The sequence below is a fragment of the Tiliqua scincoides genome, chromosome 3 (assembly GCF_035046505.1).
Source record: "Tiliqua scincoides isolate rTilSci1 chromosome 3, rTilSci1.hap2, whole genome shotgun sequence".
NCBI lineage: Eukaryota > Metazoa > Chordata > Lepidosauria > Squamata > Scincidae > Tiliqua > Tiliqua scincoides.
The window spans coordinates 166,124,034-166,136,188 of record NC_089823.1 but is presented as its reverse complement, the minus strand read 5'-3'; positions in this window follow the sequence as shown (position 1 = coordinate 166,136,188).

Genomic DNA, 12,155 nt, shown 5'->3' with positions numbered 1-12,155 from the left:
TGTGTGTGTGCAGGCAGGGGAGGAGTCGTAGTAACCCTTGCTAATTGGGTAAGAGGCACTTTTTCAAGTGGGTGCTCCTTTTTTTAGCAGGGGGAGAGTAACAGTAACAGCACTGTCTGGTCTAGTGGCTGTCTGCTGGTACTCCTTGGCATCTTTTTAGATTGTGAGCCCTTTTGGGACAGGGAGCCATTTAGTTATTTGATTTTTCTCTGTAAACCGCTTTGTGAACTTTGAGTTGAAAAGCGGTATATAAATACTGTTAATAATAATAATAATAATAATAATAATAATAGTAGTAGTAGTAGTAGTAGTAGTAGTAGTAGTAGTAGTAGTAAAGAGGCAAATGAGAAAAGGGCCCTGCGCCATTCTGCTGCTTCAAATCACACCCTCCTAAAACTGCTTTTACTTTTTCTGTAAAAAGCTATTGGGGTACTACAAATCCCTGCAAAGCAGGAATGGGGGGGGGGGAGAGCTTCAATCTTATCCACACTTACCAAAGAGTAAATCCCATTGCCTATAATGGGACTTACTTCTGAGTAGACACACCAGCATACTTAGGGGGAGTCAAAGGGGGCAAATGGCCTGGAAGTGCCATGCCTGTGGGGATGCTGCCACCATCCATGTCCCCCATTTCACTGCTCTGGGCCGTGGCCTCCCCATCCAGAGGCCTTTAGAGGGCTCTGGAGAACCTTTAAACATCACTTCTGGTTTTCAGTCAAAAACCAGAAGTGACACTGAAAAGCCTCCAAAGGCCTCAGACGGCTCCCCGACTTGGGGGTGGTGTTTTGCGGTCCTGGCCCCAGGCGGCACAGGGGCCAGAATTGCCACTGAGCAGACATGCATAGGATAGTTAAAATGTAACAGTAGTGGCAGAGCAGATGCATCCTTCCCTTGCCTGCACACTCACTCTATAAATATAATTGTTGCCACCAATTTTCTTCCAATAGGGTAGCATCTCATCACAGAGCTTCACTGGGAGAAAAGAAGTTCATTTTAAAAGTGGCTTTTGTGAAGACAAAAAAAAGGGCAGGGCAAGGGTGCAGCTCTCCCCTCCTCCTTGGCCCTGCTGTGCTTCAAAGCTCACCCCACACCCACTTCGTGGGGTTTAATGGCAATCCTGTCCTGACTCACAAGCCTGCTCACAAGCCTTCACATCTAGTTTGGCCCTGTTTGCAGGTACTGTGGTGGGCAGCTTTAAAAAAGGATGTTTGTCCTTCAAGTTGAGCTCCTATTGAGAGGGAACCTCAAAGGTGCGCAGTTGTAGTTTATTGGACCCGAGTCCTTTGACTCTCTGGGACAACTTATTAGTAGGCATGTTTTTTTTTCGGTGACCAACACAAAACATGAAATAGTGAGAATTTCTGCTCAAACTGTGATATAAAATGATATTAAGATCAAAACACCACTGCACGAGTAAACGCAGCCTGGACAAAGTGGTGCACGATGACCGGTGTCCTTTGTGACAAGAAGATCAGCGACCATCTCGAGTCAAAGATCTACTGAATGATCATCCGGCCAGTCACATTCTATGGTGCTGAATGCTGGTTGGAGACAAGGGAAGTCAAACATCGCCTTGGTGTCATGGAGACAAAGATGCTGCGTTGGATCAGTGGTATCACTCATTTGCATATTCATTTGCATCTTTTTAGATTGTGAGCCCTTTTGGGACAGGGAGCCATTTAGTTACTTGATTTTTTTCTCTGTAAACTGCTTTGTGAACTTTTAGTTGAAAAGCGGTATATAAATACTGTTAATAATGTTGACCACATCCGCAATGATGACATCTGGAAGTGGTATGGCGTTGCTCCAATCGCTGACAAGTACAGAGAAACCTGGCTTCAATGGTATGGCCATGTTCTGTATACCGACAGTGATATGCTGTCGCAGAAGGGCCTTCAGTTGAAGTTTAATAGCAAATGACCGAAGGGCCGACCGAAACAGTGCTGGCCTGACATGCTGCACAGTGACATGAAAATCACCTGCCTAGACCCAGACCAAGTCTACAATGGAGACAAATGGCGACTCTGATCCAAAATAGCAGACCCTGCCACCACACGGGACAAACACTAAAGAAGAAGATTAAAATCCAAACAGAGAAAACCACTCATTTCATAATAACACAACTTTTGCTTACTTTTGAGGAATCTACAAGTAGTTTTCACTAAGGCAGCGAGTCCTTGAAGTGTTTCCAGTGGTGGAGCAGCTGAGTAAAAGCATGTGCTAAGCATGTGTGGCAGCTGGGGGGGGGGGGGCAAAGAGATGTGAGTGGGTGAGAAGAAAGCAAATACCTAAGCAGAGTCACTGTGAAGGAAGAACTAAGCCTGCAATTCTGACCTGCTTTTCTCCCTCTTTGCTTTTCTTCACTATCAATTGAGTTCTAAACTGTGATCCGTGATCAGGTGAATGTGCTTGGATCCTGATCTCCCCTCTGCCCCTCCCCTCTGCCTCATGCACGAGTAGACATACCTGCCATAGTCCGTTGGAAATGGCAGGCTGAGAGGAATCCCACGACTCCACAATGGTCCCGATCCAATGAATGCAGCCCCCAAAAAACACTGGAGAAACTCCCCCCTCCCAGCTGCGACTCTGAGCCCGAAACAAAGCCATGTGGTTGCGTTTACTGGCAAGTAGGCGAACTTGCCTTAGTTAAGGCAGGCTGAGAGGCTCCAAGGACATCAGAATGGTCCTCATCCAATGAGTGCAGCCCCCAAAAACACCGGAGAAGGAGGTTCCTCCCTCCCAGCTGCCTCCCTCCCAGTCTATGGAGCCTTATGGAAAGCAAAGCAGCCTCACAGTCACGTTCACTTGCGAGTAGGCAGACGTGCCTTGGCTGGTGTTCAGGCCAGGCAAAGGGGAATGTGAGGACACCAGAGGGGTCCTCATCCGATGGAGCTGCTACAGAAGGTAGCCTCCCCCCCCCCTAAAAAAGAACCAAAAAGAGGCTTGAATGGTAAGGGGAAAGTTTCTATTTTGCACTTGTGAAGCCAGCTGGGTCTTTATTCTGATGTGCCTGAAATAGAAGAACTTTAAACTGGGCACTGGGAGGGCTGAAGAGCTCACTGATTCTTTTTGGGGGGTTGTTATTGCAGGCAGACTACAGAGTAAGCTCCATTGACCACTATGGGACTTACTTCTGAGTAGACATGCATAGGATTGGGCTCACAGGCTGCAATCCTACCCACAGTTTCCTGAGAGTAAGCCCCATTGACCACAATAGGACTTACTTCAGAGTAGATTCACTTGGTGGAACAGAACTGGCTCCCCATTTAATTATTTTATTTTAATTTAATTATGTATAATTATTTTAATTTGCTTGATGATGTCACTTCTGGCCATGACATCACTTCCAATGGGTCCTGGACAGATTGTCATTCTAAAAAGTGGGTCCCAGTGCTAAAAGTTTGAGAACTGCTGCAATAAGTTGTTAGTAAGTTGACACAGGGGTGTGTGTATGTGTGTGTGTGAGAGAGAGAGAGAGATTCTACAAGTTTTCAAAATCACTAAAATCAGAATTTGGAGGAATACTAACATCGTTATATATCAATCAATGCATAATTTCATGCAGAATGCAATGAAACAAACCACATTGAAATAGCTATGTTATAACAAAAGGTACAGCCAAAAAACCAGAGAGGGCGGGGCGATGGTACATCACCACGCCCACCTGGGGCATTGCCCCACCCACTACATGGGGTGACGCGAATCCTAGTGACACCACTGATCCTGAGGAAGGAGGTGTGAAATGCTCTGGGCCAATAAATTGTCCTCTATTAGAAAGGGGACTTAAAGGTCCTCGTTAAGTTCCAGCATTTAGTGCTTTCCCTTCTGTTTTTCTTTGGGCCCCATTGTGCTGAACCACCACCTTTGCCTCTCGGTGGTGCATCTTCATGCTTGCACCTCAATCCCACAGAATTAGGAGTGTTCACTCACAGTAGTCGCAATCAAACAATTAGTTTGCTGGCTCTGTTCCAAGTGCTTTGTGATGAAGGAGGGGGTGTTTGCAGATCAGTACAACTTTAATTAGATATTTATACTACAAATAAGCCCATTATGGCTGGAAGTTCCCAATAACTGGAAAGTCAGCTTAGCACAGTCTGCAGAGACGGTAGTGGCAAATCTGTGCTGTGAGGCATTTGGCTGGTTGTCCTATGGCTGCTAAGGGAAGTAGACTTGAACTGCAAGAGAAGAGCTGCCTGAGATTTGGGGCATCAGATATTTGTATAGATGCAAAGCGCTCTGGGTAACACATAAAGGTAAAGGTAAGAAATTGTTTACCTTGTTTTTAAAAATCTTGTTTTTACAGAGTTATGGTAATTTGGGGGTTATGACTTTTGCATGTGTCTGCTTAATTTTTTTCATACTTGTCCTGGATCTCACAAAAATATTGGAAAGCTTTTTCTTCCAACCTCTTATAAAACATTGATACAGTGAGCGTGCTGATCTGTTCAGGGATGACTGAACCTAAATACCACCACACCCTCTCCATCCATTTGGTGAGAGCGCTATTGCTAGATGATGGGAGAAGCTGTCTGGTTTCTTTCCCAGCTGATGACCAGTGCAGCATGGTCACAGTGCTAACCCACTAGCCATTGGGAGAAGCACCTGGCCTTCTTGGTGCTCACTTCTTCTTTTCCTTGTCTCTTGTGATCTGCCAGGAACTCTAACTCTTGAATCAGGAGCCCAGGTGAATGATCTGGTACAGTGTGTGCTCCAATGCCAGAGTCCTCTTCAGCTGCAGAATGGAACAGGAGTGTGTGCTCCAGCCAGCAGGCAATGTGAAGCTTCTGTATTGGTCAGGTTTTCTGTCCTTGTCTGAGCCGCTCCTCAGTACTTGCTGCCTGCTGCAGTTTTTGGCTTGAGTTTCTTGCAGCTTTTTCAGTATACAGTTTTTCATCATCAGGGCCTAGATGTGGGTATGATAGCCTCCAGCCCTGAACAGGACACTAGAATTGATCCCTGTTACCCCTAGGAACAGCTTATCAGAGTACTGATCTTTAGTTGAGGAGTGAAGCAGGGAAGAAAAAGAAAATCAGAATTCCCATTGAATATATCAGTTGTTTTCAATCTGTGTTTTGGGAAACTCTGGAGATTTTCAGAAGCTTCCTATCTGGCCTCATAGGGAATGTTGGGTGTGTTCTAGTATTTGTTTAATTCATACGGAGGGACAGGTCCTATCTTGAGTGGCTCAGATGACGCCATTCAGCATGCTCAACACCAGAATCATTGTCTTGCTTTAACAGGAAGAGAACAGCAACAAGAAACTTTTAATGCCACCCTTAATACAATTAATCCCAGCGCCACCTAGTGATGGAACCATAATCTTGTTTTAACACTTTTTGACTGCCTTTCATCTTGGGGTTCCCTGGTGGTTTACAAAAGAATAATGTAATATACAATACCAATTTAAATTTTAAAACACAACAAGCAACAGTGAATCTGAGATATTAAAAAAAACTACAGCACCCTAGGATGTGTTCCAAAATCCTCTGTCATAGGCAGAGATGGCAGAGACAATCAGGTTCTTCAGCAAACATAGAAAGGCTTCCCTGAAAGTGGTCAGTTTTAGAAGCCACTTACAGGTGATGAGTCTATCGACTCCCTCCCTCCCTCCCCCATCAGACAATTAGCTAATGCTGTTCCTAATGAGAAAGCAGAGAGCCAAAGTGGTAGCCATTTGTGGGTGGGGATGCAGCCCGACTCGATGTAGCAGTTCGTTTGTCTGATTGGGATTGTCAAGTCCTAACTCTTCTTCCACCAACAGATGACTGATACCATGGTGTTGTTCATAAGAGTAGGTAGATTTCTGGACTTATCAGCTAGAAGGTGGAAGGGAACTGTTCGTGTCCTATATTATGAGTTTGCTACATGTTCGCAACCTTCAGTCTCGAAAGACTATGGTATCGCGCTCTGAATGGTGGTTCTGGAACAGCGTCTAGTGTGGCTGAAAAGGCCAATTTGGGAGTGACAATCCCTTCCACACTGGGAGCAAGTGCAGTCTGTCCCTGGTCTGTCTCCCTGGCTATGGGCCTTCCTTCTTTGCCTCTTTGCCTCAGTCTGTTGGCCAAGTGTCTCTTCAAACTGGAAGAAGCCATGCTGCACAGCCTGCCTCCAAGCGGGCTGCTCAGAGGCCAGGGTTTCCCACCTGTTGAGGTCCACTCCTAAGGCCTTCAGATCCCTCTTGCAGATGTCCTTGTATCACAGCTGTGGTCTACCTCTAGGTAGACCTGCACGAGTTCTCCATAAAGGAGATCCTTTGGGATCCGGCCATCATCCATTTTCACGACATGATCGAGTCAACGCAGGCATCTCTGTTTCAGCAGTGCATACATGCTAGGGATTCCAGCTCGTTCCAGGACTGTGTTGTTTGGATCTTTGTCCTACCAGGTGATGCCAAGGATGTGTTGGAGGCAGCGCATGTGGAAAGCGTTCAGTTTCCTCTCCTGTTGTGAGCGAAGAGTCCATGACTCGCTGCAGTACAGAAGTGTACTCAGGACGCAAGCTCTGCTGTCTCCCTGTGATGTTGTCTCTCACTTAACCTCTCAAGAGTATCCAGGGAGTCACCAGGAGTCAGCCAAGTTGGGCACTGAACCACACCAAACAGAGGGCCCATCTGGCCAGGTGGATCCCTTAACCCTGAGTACTGGCAGCAATTGTGGTACCCAATACACTGTAAGGCAGTGGATGGGGGGTGCCAGGGCTTTGCCCCAGGGACTCCGGCAACCTCACACAGGCACAGAGTATTTTACTAAACGTTCCAACAACCCCCAAAAAGCATGACCTTGGGAAAGTAACACTCTTTCAACATCAGCTCTCAGTTTGATTCCCATTTTATAGGTACAGAAGTATAGTGATTTATGGTTGGGAGGAGAAGGAAGCACTTTGCAAGCGACAGATGTCATATGAATGGATTGGTGATGCTAACGCCAATCTAACTGTGGGATCTGTGTGGTTTTTCCTTGTTACTAGTGCAGGGGTAAAATCTGTCACTTTATGCAAAATAGATCAAGAATACAATGAGAAAACCACTAATGTGTTAGGTGGGAATCCTGCAGAGCAGGTCGGTGACCTGATCTACAGATTGCAAAGCAAGGGCAGAGATAGCATCAAGTATGGACAGACCTGAGCCCAAATGAGCTGTTAGGTGGCAGACCCAGGTGTTGAAAGTGGGTCATGCTTGTATAAAGTATGTGAGAGAGGCACAGTGTGGGTGCTGCACTTTTCTCCTGTCCATCCTCCTCAAACTTCTCCCAGCTGTTTCCGGAAACCCTGGATAAAAAATGGCTATGGATAAGCAATTTGGAAGTAGTGGAGGAGGGTTCATTGTCCACCTCCTTCTGACTGCCCTATCTGTGCTTAAAATTCTCTCTCTCTGCATGTGTGTATGCACTGTTTCATTCCATTCCATGGAGCGCATAACACCTACTTTGGTTCCCCTATACCTAAAGCAGACTTGGTGTGGGACCACGATTCCAATAAACTTCAAACATATCAGGCTTCTGACAAGTCTTGGCTCCCACCTCCAGTACCAAGCAAAGTAAGATTTGGGTCTTGTCTTCTCTAAGGAGAAATGGTCCCACGTCCTTTGCTCAAAGAAGGAACGCGAAGTAATTTCAGAGTTCCAAGTTCCAGAGTACTACATTTGATGGTTTATTCAGAAAACATGACTCGTGTATTATTGGTGGGTGTCACCTGTAGGAGTGGTGGTCCAGTGTACACACTGGAAAAGGTAAAAATGCAAATTGGCTCTGGGAGGTGAGGGCACCTTGTTCCTTGTTGTTATGCTCCTTCTGGGTTTTCTCCCCGTTTCTCTCTGCCTGCTGAGTGAGTGGACGACAAATGCATTCCACAGGTCTAAAAATAAAGTCAATAAATCAGAGCACTGGCACCCTGAGCGCTGCTTATTAGAGGACTCCATCCAGCAGCGCATTGTTTGCTTTTCAAAGGGAAGAATTTTTATTCAGCCAAGCAATCGTTTGCATAGTTTCAGCCAGACACCTAGAATGAAGCCCATTGTTCCTTTGAAAGTGTGGGTCAGTGATCTTATGTGTGTGTCTCATGAATTTCCTGTCTCCCTGTGGTCTTGTCCTCTCCTTTAATCAAATAAAAAAGGTTCTTCTAGGCAAGATTATCAGTTTATCTTTAAAAAAAAGATTTTAAAAAAAATTCAGATACCAAAGTCCACCCTTACTGCTAGCTTTTGTGTGTTTGTGTACACAGGGAGAGCTTTTAGAGAGCTGAAGTTTGTTCTATTGCCTGATCCACTGAGAGGATGAAAGGATTAAAGGGTATGTTCACAAGTAGGAGATGGCAACCTATCCTGTGAATGGCAAAGATTACTACTTGGGCTACTTAGGCTTTAGCAATGGCTGGGTGCTAGAAGGTCACCAGCTATTGAGAAATATTGGATATACAGGTGTGCCTGTTTCCCCTTACCTCTAGCTGAGACACTTATGGCCCCTATCCTGCACTGATACAATGCAAGCCTCTTGGCTTACCTGTTCCAGCCCAGGATAGGACTGCGCCCTCAATCACATTAATGGGTGCAGGGGGCAGATCACTGGATAACCAAATCTGTGGATACCAAATCCAAGGATATGGGAGCCTGCCTGTTACTTGTATTGATTCTAAATATTGTACAAGGAAGGATTTTTCATAAGAACAGCCCCACTGGATCAGGCCATAGGCCCATCTAGTCCAGCTTCCTGTATCTTACAGATACAGGCCCACCAAATGCCCCAGGGAGCACACCAGATAACAAGAGACCTGCATCCTGGTGCCCTCCCTTACATCTGACATAGCCCATTTCTCAAATCAGGAGGTTGCACATACACATCATGGCTCGTAACCCATAATGAATTTTTCCTCTAGAAACTTGTCCAATCCCTTTTAAAGGCATCCAGGCCAGATGCTGTCACCACATCCTGTGGCAAGGAGTTCCACATATCAACCACACGCTGAGTAAAGAAATATTTTCTTTTGTCTGTCCTAACCCTCCCAACACTCAATTTTAGTGGATGTCCCCTGGTTCTGGTGTTATGTGAGAGTGTAAAGAGCATCTCTCTATCCACTTTATCCTTCCCATGCATAATTTTGTGTGTCTCAATCATGTCCCCCTTCAGGTGCCTCTTTTCTAGGCTGAAGAGGCCCAAACACCGTAGCCTTTCCTCATAAGGAAGTTGCCCCAGCCCAGTAATCATCTTAGTCGCTTTCTTTTGCACCTTTTCCATTTCCACTATGTCCTTTTTGAGATGTGGTGACCAGAACTGGACACAATACTCCAGGTGTGGCCTTACCATCAATTTGTACAACGGCATTATAATATTAGCCGTTTTGTTCTCAATACCTTTTCTAATGATCCCAAGCATAGAATTGGCCTTCTTCACTGCCGCCGCACATTGGGTCGACACTTTCATCGACTTGTCCACCACCATCCCTGGATCTCTCTTCTGATCTGTCACTGACAGCTCAGAACCCATCAGCCTATATCTAAAGTTTTGATTTTTTCCTTCTTGTTATTGTTTTAGTCCCATAATTATGAGCTGTTTTCAATGATGAGTGTTCATACTCCTTGTTGGGCACAACCAAAAATTTAGGGAGTGGCCCTAGAAAGATAGGTACCTCTTACCCCAGAATGTTTCTGTTCAGGTTCAGATCACCCCAAAAACTCAGTCATGCAAGTGTTTACACTATTATCTTATACACTGATCTCATCAATGTACCAAATGCCATGAGAATGGCAGAGATCTGATGAGCTATGGTGCATAGCTCACCCACAAGAGGGACCAAAAGTCAACCTCTTTGCTGATCACTGCAAGAGCAAACAGGATGCCACCCTACCCCTACCTTGTACAGGAGCATGGAATTCCTTCCCCCACTTTGCTTCCCCCACTATGTGGTGTGCATTGTCTTTCCCCACCGGGACAGAAAAGTAGAGGAACTGGTTGGGTGTTTGTGTGTGGAGACCACCTGGTGCAGAATCCCTGTATAAGAATTCTGAGAAGACAAGAGTTAAAAATACTTTGCCAGAAATGTAAGGACAAGAGGCTGGATGTGCAAAATGATCCCCTTGTGGGCAAAGTGCCCTTTCACCATAGTTCCCAACTTCTCATCATCAAAATTCCCCTTTGAGAGACCAGAGATGTATAGTCCCATGCCACGTGTCTGATTATCTGAGATGTAGTCTCCCTGCTTAGTACTTGGGCTTTAGTAAGGGGCTTTTGTACTGGGGTTGGTGTGCTGTGATGAGCTGTGTCCTATACGTTGTCATAGGAAAGTGGGTGGGGCAAGGGGAGGTGCCAGGAGGTGCAATTTTCAGCTGTTTTTGCCTTCTCCATTTTCCCTTATGAGGTTACTCCTACCTACACCAATTCTGTCACTGGCATCATGTTTTTCTGGCATTGGGGGCATGTGCATTGTCCGAAGCAGGGTTAGGATATAATATACACCAGCCATTTTCAACTAGTGTGCCATGAGTGGTCCACAGGTGTGCCACAGGAATTTGGGGGAAGATCATTTATTAGTAGGGCCAATGGGGATGTGAACCCCCCACTGGCATCATGGTGTGCCTTGTCAATTGTCAAAAGCCTGATGGTGTGCCTTGACAATTTTAGTACCTTGTCAGTGTGCCACGAGATGAAAAAGATTGAAAATCACTGCTCTACACCGACCTTCATCCTTTTCATGCCCCACTCCAATCCCCATTTTGGCCTCTCCACTGGCAGAGTTGCATTGGTTATGCCAGCACGGTGTCTTTCTGATGTTGCGCAGGCATCTGTGACACATTCATTGGTGGGTGGACTTCTACACCAGTAGGGCTCTCATTGCACTGGTGTATGTGGAGATATACTGTCGTATCTCAAGGATAGGATGGGGCCTTATGTGTGTTTTTCATGGTAATGTAAAAAACTCAGATTTTCTTGTAACAGTGTTATCCAAGTGGACAGCGGAGTTTCATCAACACTTGTCAGCTGAACTTTTTCGGGTTTCACTTTAGAAAAAGGGCCAAACTAGACATTACGTGGTAGACAGATGTAACAGTCTTTCAGTGTCATTTTCTTCTAAAGAAAAGCAGTCACAGGAAGCTGTTAGATTGTGGAAGACTGGTAGTGAGAAGAGGTAACGTAACCTCACCCCCCCCCCGAATTTTTTCTGCTCAGAATTGTCCCCCTACACATATTTATTTTCTCTATGGGTAGAAATATATTTTTTTTCTCTATGGGTAGAAAAGTGGCTGGGTTGGGACACTGATGTTGAGAAGAAAAACAACCAGAGGAAAAAAGGTTAAGGAGTCCTCCCCATCCACTGTTCCTTCACTTAGGGCACAATCCTAACCAGGTCTACTCAGAAGTAAGTCCTATTTTGTTCAATGGGAGTTACTCTCAGGAAAGTAGGATTGCAGTCTTAAACGGACAACTTCCTCGGGCTGGTTTTCATTAAACAAAAAATAACTTGGGAAACTGTTAGACTCTTCTGCTAGGTTTGGCCCTGCAGTGTTAGCTTGGTCCTAACAAAGTGGAGTGTGAACCTGTCATGGATACTAGGTGATCTTAAAATAGGTTCCAAGTGAGATTTACAGCAACAGCTGAAACCTTGGAAGGCTTCTGACTTGAAACAGAACATTGTTTATGCCTTCAGTTGGAGGAACAGAAAGGTACCTATTGGCTAAGTAAGCTGAGCATAAAATGCTCCTTCCCTACAGCTCACTTCTGTACTGTTTGAGAGAGGATCAAAAGAACAATATTTTTAATTAGAATTGCATTATAATAAAGTATAGTTGGAAGGCAGTTTCAGATATCCAAAAATAAACATTAGTCCATTTGAGAAGGTAGAGAATTCTTCCTCAAACAAAACAATTGCAGACCACAATCAGCAAGTTTACAGAGTTCATCACTCTGTAATAATGATAAAATATAATGAATATTGACTACTGCATGAGTAATTTTGTACCTTAGCTCAGTTGCGACCCACCACACTGGGAAGTACTTAGCTCTGGCACCTAAAGGGGGTTAGTGACTGCCGGCCTCCAGGGGGCTCCCCCCTTCCCTCTAGGGGGCTTCTCTGCCTCTGCAGGGCTCCCCAAACCTCTGTTATAGTAAAAAAAACTAGTCACTTCTGGTTTTCAATCAAAAACATGATGTGGCTTTCAATCAAGTCTT